This window comes from Dipteris shenzhenensis, chromosome 3 (genome assembly GCF_047967505.1).
Source record: "Dipteris shenzhenensis isolate YYH24624 ecotype China chromosome 3, Dip_SZ_1.0, whole genome shotgun sequence".
Lineage (NCBI taxonomy): Eukaryota > Viridiplantae > Streptophyta > Polypodiopsida > Gleicheniales > Dipteridaceae > Dipteris > Dipteris shenzhenensis.
In genome coordinates, this window is record NC_141598.1 from 49,681,839 (window position 1) to 49,689,591 (window position 7,753).

Sequence of the window (7,753 nt, forward strand, 5' to 3'; positions counted from 1 at the left end):
TGGAGGATCCAATAGCGGATCGTTATATGCTCCTGCCAATGTATTTAATTTCCAGTTCCATACGCATAACAGAAGAATGACAACGATCACCTGCGTTGGAACCATAGATGCAAAACTTCAGCGTCGACCCTCACGAGTCACGATGCCCTTGTCCTTCCGTTGGGATTGAATTGGGCTCCTCCCCCGCCGGGGGGAAGAGGGAGGAGGGGTGCGCCAGGCCTCTGAAGCAGTGCAAGACAGAGGCGACGCTCGCGGTCCCGGGCAGCAAGCTGCCGGATGGGGCCGCCCCCTGAAAGAAATAAGGTTAATATCATGTGACCCGATGGGTCACGTATCAGATATAAAACTGATAAGAACAGATACTACACTTGATCTTAGCCCAAAGGCCGAGAAAGGTATGATTTCCGTGTTGCTGCAGGTTGCCTTAAGAAGGCCTCCCCTCACCCTCTTTTGCAGTCTTGCCTATGGGATTGGATCTCTCATCGCCAAGTGTCCTTTGCTTATTCGATAGCTCCTTCCTTTAATTATTGCTTAGCTTAGACGCCTTCCCTACATGTTTAGCCCCTCCAATTATCATTGTCTATTTATGTTCACCACAGGAATGGCGAAGAGACGCCTTTCCCTATGATGGCCGGGAGTGAGATTCGATGAGCAAGACCGAGGCCTCCTTAGCCTGGCGTAGCGATGCGGAGCAGGGCGGTTCTGAAAATTCGAGAAGACACGTGGAGGTTATACATTTCATCCCTCTAGCCCCCAGGGCTAATCCATTGGAACTACCACTCTTTTTATGTGCTTTTTGCATGCACTGTTCAATATCATCCCACAGTTCACGATGTTCACCATCTATCACTAAAGCTTGAAGTCGCTACTTAGATCTACCAGCAGCATGGTATCCCTTGCTACCATGGTGGACAAAGTCCTTAAATGTAAAGCGGAGATATCTATGGTCCTCATGTGGGGGTCCACTCAAGGGCAACTTTGATGTGTCGTGCTCCCTACGTCCCGCAGCATTGTATCCCTTGTTTTCTCTTGCTTCGGCCACCATGGTGGGCAAAGTCTGTGATCGTCCTCTATTGGACTTTGATGGGCCCTCTTTGTCTTGCCTGTGCAATCAAACGAGCCGGTTTCCATTTCACCAGACCTCGAATAGGAAAGTCACCATGGGTTCGAGTAGCCCAAATCTTCTCTTGAATGAACAAGTGCCCCTTTCTCTCAACCTCCTGCATGTTACATGCATCTCACGAGTGGGATGATGCGCTCTACTTATCCTATCTCAATACCTAGCCAATCACGAGCCTCAAGGCATATCTGAGTATAGCTAAGGTGGACCATTCAAACCCTCCCCCAAGGTCTGTGGACGCTGTGATAGTTGAGATATCAGGGACCATATCAAATTGTGGAGGACCTTGAATAGGGAACATTCTGGATTGTGGACTTGCATGGAAACGTATTCTCACCACTGGTGAATGGATTCTGCATGAAATCTTTTATAGGTTTATGAGAGCTGAATAACCCAATCAGAGGATCCGGAGTAGGAAGTTATTGCCGAGATGGCATCTAGATATAATACGGTGTTGCAGCTACTCGTATTTAGTTGATTGATATATTACACATGTGGGTCGTCACTTCTAAGAAATGGTTTAAACTGAAGATGTTTGATTCTAGGATTCATTTCAAAAATGTCCTTATCCTTGAGCTCATCAGAATGCTGCAGTGTGCGAGAAGTCATTTCAATCAGTTCAAAACTCAGCATATGATGTCTGTACTATGCATAATAAGACTGTTGGTAAGTCACACAGCATCAGCCAACATAGCTAGGCAACCTCAGGAGCACAAGAGGATATTGATTCAAAGACACTTTTAGACAAAACGGGCAAGTGCATAACTGTTTCCTTCAAGCGATCCCCTACTCTCCATTTGAACATCAAAAGCTCAAAGAACTAGAACAGGATGATGCAAAGTTGGATCTCAAATGAGCAAAGTGAGTAAGTCAATATGATGTCCTCCATCATCTCTGTTTATTGACTTTAAATTTTATCTGAATGACTTCGAGCCAGAAAACCAAATATGGTTATGGAAAATAGATCTAGAGGGATATCACCATTACCCCTAGTGGAAGTAATAAATAAATTTGCAGAGGAAAATAAGCAGTTTGCAAAGTTATAGGAATTGGGGGGTTACTTAACCCCAAGGATCCAGCTCACAGAGGAAGTTGTTTCTAAAGTATTTTAGTTGCCTTTGCACTTGGATGCTATTACAAACAAGGGAGTGCTCAATTGGAGATGAAGCTCACAAGACATGGGAAAGGAGAAAGATGGAAGACCACACAAGTAAATTCAACACACCACATCGTATTGTCTATCAGCCTCATAAAGAAAGAGGCTAAGGTGATCCACACAATACAAGGGAATTTGTGTTGGCTTATCCAAGACATGGAAATCAATGACTTGATGCTTGAGATGAATGTTGCACCATACGATCTATCCAATGCAATGCCTTTCCATGTGGGATATAGAGCAAGAATGATATGTAATGCATCGACAAACACATTCAAGGACAATAAAATTGCAATCTACATGCAAGATTCTTCTACATATTATCTCGTTTAGGAGAGCAGGGTGGGAGGAGTCTTCATTCCCTCTAGCGCTAGTTGGAATGAACTCTTGTGCCCCTATGTCAACTTGCGTACTTGTCTCCTTATTTAAGATATTTTTTATGCAAGTTCCATTGAGTATGAGAGGCTTGAGAGAGTTAGTATGCAAGATGACTTGGTTGAGGATGTTCACATGATGCAACACATTCTTGTGCGTGGGTTAGAGTAGAAGGGTGTGTTGGTAGTCATGTGGGTGGCATTCCTTTCTTCTCTTTCTTAGAGGTTCCTTCATGTGTGGCACCACACATGGATGGCATACCTCGCTTCCCCTTTCATGGAGACTTGATTCATCCCTGCGTACATACGTGTGTGGATAGACTTCATATGGTTAGGATGGGCACCCCGTATGATGCCCATGTCTTGCACATGGTTGGATGGGAGTATAGGTGTAGAGAGATGAGGATGAGAAGAGAATTGCGAGTTGAGAGAGTGGTACATTTTCATGTTTGTTATTTTTTGCTCTTCTTAGGTAGGCTATTTCCCATTGTAGCATTGATTTTGTTAGGACATTAGTTTGCTTCTCTTTCAATGTACAATCAAGTTGGCCTCTTTCGTGGCATCCAATGCCACATAGACACCCTGGTGCATTTTGGCTTAACCTTTTTGGTTTCATTTGTCGGAACTAGTTTGCAAGGAGGCCATAAAGAAGAGAGTTCAATCTGCACAAAGGCAACATTCTAGAAATACACAACAAGCAACCAAACTAGTTCATAGAGGTTGCCAAGAGAAGAACAAATGTGAAGAAAGCTACGAGGAGAAGAGATGACCAGTCTTTCCCATCAAGCACTTTTTGTCATGAAAGGCTCAAACATGGATAGAGGATAAATAGCTGCAAAGAAATTTTGACCTTAAACATTTTGATTTGATGTTGATAAAGGAAAAAAGAGGACTACACGATAGACACTCTAAGTTGGATGGGGGGAAGGTAGCAACCCTCGATTAGGGAGTTCAAGTGTATGGGACAAAATAATATATTCCTTGTACCAATATTTGTGGAGCAGGAAGAGGTACTAGTGGCCCATCTAAAAAAGAAATGGCATAGGAGGGGACCCACTAGAGTTTGGAGGGCTATATTTGATAAAATATTTACAAAGTCCATCCCTGAGATACACTCTTGCCTCTTTTGGTTGATTATACATAAAGCGGTATGGACAACTAGCAAGGCTAGGAACATCAGGCCAAGAAAATATGCACTAGAGCTCAGGAAGTTCTCCCACATGTCTTTATGAATTGCCAACTTTCCTTGCACCTTTGGGACAAAGTCAAGACTCGTGTTTCCTCTTTCCCTTTTAGTTATTCCTACATTCTTTTGGGGACAATCCTAACATCTTTTGAGGGGCAACCTCTTAATACTGCATGAGTGAGAATAGTCCATATCATACCATTCCTTCTGAAAAAGTATCAAAGTGGGAGTCAATTTTTCTACTCACATTCATGTCAGTACATTGCAAAAAGTACAACAATACTGATGGCTAGTCTCCCATAGAATGTCGAATCGTAATTATCAGTACTTGGAGATTATCCACTGTAGAGTTTGTCTCAAAGTTGCTAACACCGTATCTTCATGCCTTAGATTTTACAATGTAAATCTGAGGGAGAGGTATGACGACTCACCTGGCACCATCACAACAAAAATGAAGGTTAGAACAATACATTTTTGTTGTGGAAGCCAGGCTTCAATGCTGGCACACAGTTGTTATCAATGTCACTCTATCTAGATTAGCATCAAATCTTGGCATTCTTATAAAACACATGTCGGCAAAAAATGTCAGAATTCTAGTAAGTTGTGGTAAACAGAAAGGCCGAATATAACAAGTGAAGTATTCTAAAAAAGTGACAGTTAAAGACATTAATCATGAAATGGAACTCTCCAGTTTCCATTTCACAATAATCCATGCTCATAAACCTGCAAGATAAAATCTTAACAGGGTCTCCAATTCTTTCATTGCCAGGGTCATTCCATTCATGAGTAGAAAGGATTATCCCACTAAGGGGTGTTATAATGAATTCAAAACCAATAGAAATATGTCTTGACTAACCCCTGTATGATAAATATCACACTTTAGGCTTAACACCTCCTTGACTTTGGGACTTGCCCCAAAAAACTTCATATAATGAGCCCATCAGGTTAGTTAACAGTAATTGAATGTAAGTAATGCCAATGGTCCTCCTCTTATCCCAATGAAAGTAATGTATAATGAAGCTATGTGTATTTCCACATTTATGGGAGCTCTTTGGTTAAAATATAAATAAACATTATGCCAAGGCTAACGAGATATACATATATTTACACACATATAAATGCCAAGATTAGAGACAAATATATATATACCTGTATAATGCCAAGGCATTTTTGTATATATATGTCACGGCTAATGAGAACTCATATAATTAGTAGTTTCTAGCAAAGAAACTCATGTTAATATGAAATGAAGAATCAATAAAGAGACTCAAAAATGCCTAAGTCTTCATCTTGACGAGTCCATTTGAAGCCTCCTCCCAATCCAAGTGGTGTAGGAAAAGAAGGGGACCTCATCCACCGGCTCAGCTAGATTGCCCTTGGAGGGCCAGAACCACTCTCCCAGATCCCACTGGACCTCCCTCAGGGGTCTACCCTCCCATAGCTAAAGGCACCATCTAGAGGTGTCCTACTTTGAGATACTAGGAGGGTCAATGTGCCACTCCTTCCCCAAATGTCCTACCATTCTGATCATCTGCCAGTGTATCTCATCGAGACTCCCATACATCTCAAGGTCCCTCTCAGTGAGTGGTTGAAGTAGGCCTCCAGGTCCTACAGGGTAGAAGTCAGGGTGCGTGCTGCCATGCTGCATCAACATCCTCAAGGAAACACCAGTACAAGAAAACTGCCCCAACCATTTGTTGTGTCTCCAAACGTGAAGTCCTTCCCACCAGAACTCAGGAATGGCTAAGTCAATCTTGCCCATCCGCTACCTTGCCACTCGCGGATGCGCTAGGGCATCAAGCCTCACCTCTATCTCCATAGGTAGTCTGCTCCAATGACCAAAGGACCCTACTCGACCACTGTCCCATTATGCCCAACCAATGTGAATCCGTTGTCCGAGCATATGTCCCTCTTGATCTCTGGTCTAGTGCTGAAACTCCTCTGACCCATCTGTTTGAGAAACCGAATCTCCTTATAGTGCCCTCCAAGAAAGACCACTCCACCCTGTCGTAGGCCTTCTCAAAGTCTAAGAGAAGGATGGCAAGACTCCTCCCTAGACCCAATCCACTGCCTCCTAGAATGTGAAGATGTTGTTCAGGATGCTGCGCTCCTAGACAAACCTAGCCTGTGTGTCATGGATGATGTTGGTAAGCTAGGGCCATAACCGTAAACTCAAGACCTTGGCGAGGATCTTGTTTGCAGTATCAACTAGAGTGATCGGCCTCCACTGTCGAATGTCTGACCTATCTCCCCCTTTCGGGATCAAACAAATCCACCCCCTACTCAAGGACTGAGGAAGAAGGCCTGTCTCAAAAATCTCCTAGCAAGTTAGATGGAAGGGGTGGATATAATCTCCTAGAATTTCTGGAAGAAGAACGGAGTCAAGCCATCCTCACCCAGGCACTTCTAGGTTGGGAGAGCCTTGAGGGCTTCCCAGAGCTCCTCATCTATGAAAGGCTCCTCAAGTCTGTTGCATAAGTCCTGCGAGACTAATGTCGAACGTGATCCCAAACTAGCTCTCAGGCTAGAAGACTAGCTGGGGTCATCCTCTCTGTCTGAAAGAGCTGGCTGTGAAAATCGATGGTCATGTCTAGAATCTATTGCTGGTTAGTGTGCATGATGCCCTGCGAGTCCAAGAGACGATGTAACTGTGTGCTTGATCGGGGCCCAGTGGTATGAAAGAACTACCCTATCCCCCTATTACACCCATTGGGCCCAAGAGGAGTGATAGAACTCAGGCCGCCGCAACTCCATGTCCTAAAGCTCAAGATGAGCGCTCTCAAATCTATCACGAAGCCACTGAGAAATTGGGTCCTGCTCCCTGAGCCTCTTGATGGAGGCTAGGTCTCTCCTCAAAGACCCACGCAGCCTAGCCCACAGTGTCATCTCTGACTACTCCCAAATCCTACTGAATCTCCTCATCCTACAGGAGGTCCTCTAGAATACGGACCCCCTTCTAGGGGAGACCTCGGTGGGGCTGATCCAAGTGAAGTACCACTGGAGAGTGGTCTGACATCATGGTACCTACCAAAATCCCGATAGATTTGCCTCTGTGTAGTGCCCAGTCCCCAACATAGAAACGGTCTAATCTCTCTAGCAATCCATCATGTCTCCTCTGTACAAAGGAGAAGAGAGGGCTGGCAGGTGTCACTGATCATGAAAATGAATTGCTCCCAGGTGCTACGCTATGATGTTGGCATCTCAGAGAATGAGGCTCCGCCCTGCTTGTCTTCCCCAAACTCTAGGTTGTTGAAGTCACGTCCACCAATAATCCAAGAGTCTACATCCAGAAGACACCTCTGGAGCCAAGTCTGTGAGATTGAGATGCATACCCCTTTGCTCTATCCTACCGTGGGGGACCACTCCCCCTAGACCTCTCCTTGGGAGAAGGTGATGGTGTCATCTTATGTCTGTGGCTGAAAACATGTGCTCATGAATCATAAGGATGTCCGATACCCGCCCTACCACTGCCCTCTACAACTCCTATCAGAGTATCAAGTACAATGGTAGAGGATATGAGTCCGGAATCTCCAGATAATTCTAAGGTCCTAACCTCTAGAAGTCCTGCGGTAAGGGATGCCCAAGCTGAAGGTTGGGAACTGTTGACTAGGAAGACGAGCCTCATCCCTCAGGATCCCTCCCTACACAAACCTGTTGCTACGATGAGGAAGCATAAGGGGGCATCATCGTTCCCTTGCCAACTAGTAGGGGTGTCAAAGTGGAAGAACTTGTTGCTAAAGTGGAGAGAGGGGCAACAGGAGAGGGGAATTTAGGGAGATGGGGGATAGAGGGAGGGGGGCGAGTGGTGAGAGTGACCATAGAAAGGAGGGCTAAGGGGGGGGGAGGGGGCGAGGGGAACCCTAGATGAGAGGGGGAAGTGAAGAGGAAGAGGGGGAAGGGTCTAGGGGGGGAAGGGG

General features: G+C 45.0%; 1 non-coding gene across 1 annotated transcript; it reads right to left on the bottom strand.

Moving 5' to 3' along the window:
* Positions 1 to 203: 203 nt before the first annotated feature.
* On the bottom strand, positions 204 to 399 carry LOC147903941 (U2 spliceosomal RNA). Its single transcript, XR_015540828.1, has one exon. It is a non-coding gene; the product is annotated as a U2 spliceosomal RNA (small nuclear RNA).
* Between the last annotated feature and the right edge of the window lie 7,354 nt (positions 400 to 7,753).